The sequence below is a fragment of the Myotis brandtii genome, unplaced genomic scaffold (genome assembly GCF_000412655.1).
Source record: "Myotis brandtii unplaced genomic scaffold, ASM41265v1 scaffold478, whole genome shotgun sequence".
NCBI lineage: Eukaryota > Metazoa > Chordata > Mammalia > Chiroptera > Vespertilionidae > Myotis > Myotis brandtii.
Window position 1 is genome coordinate 1,671,997 of NW_005368264.1, and position 870 is coordinate 1,672,866.

Below are 870 nucleotides of genomic sequence, written 5' to 3' on the forward strand. Positions count from 1 at the left end.
GATCTGCCGCCCGGTGTCCGTGCAGCCTAATACTTTCCAGCAGAAAGGCCGATCTGCCGCCGGGTGCACAGGAATTCGACCACCGTGAAGGCCGATCTGCCTTTGGGTGTCCCTGCAGCGTAATACGTCACGCAGAAAGGCCGATCTACCGCTGGGTGTCAGCGCAGCGTGGTACGTCACGCAGAAAAGCCCATCTGCCGCCCGGCGTCCGTGCAGCCTAATACTTTCTAGCAGAAAGGCCGATCTGCCGCCCGGTGTCCGTGTAGCGTAGTACGTCACGCAGAAACGCTGATCCGCCGCTCGGTGTCCGTGCAGCGTAATACTTTCCAGCAGAAAGGCCGATCTGCCGCCCGGTGTCCCTGTAGGGTAGTACCTCACGTAGAAACGCTGATCTGCCGCCCGGTGTCCGTGCTGCCTAATACTTTCCAGCAGAAAGGCAGATCTGCCTCTGGGTGTCAGTGCAGAGGAATTGCTCCAGCAGAAAGGCCGATCTGCCACCGGGTTTCCGTGTAGCGAATTCCTCCAGCAGAAAGGCCGATCTGCCACCTGGTGTCCGTGCCGCGTAATACGTCCAGCAGAAAGGCAGATCTGCCGCTGAGTGTCAGTGCAGCGTGGTACGTCACGCCGAAAAGCCGATCTGCCGACCGGTGTCCCTGCAGCCTAATACTTTCCAGCAGAAAGGCCGATCTGCCGCCCGGCGTCCCTGTAGCGTAGTACGTTACGCAGAAACGCTGATGTGCAGCCCAGCAGTAAATACGTCCAGCAGAAAGGCAGATCTGCCGCTGGGTGTCAGTGCAGCGTAGTTCCTCAAGCAGAAAGGCCGATCTGCCGCCCGTGCAGCCTAATACTTTCCAGCAGAAAGGCCGATCT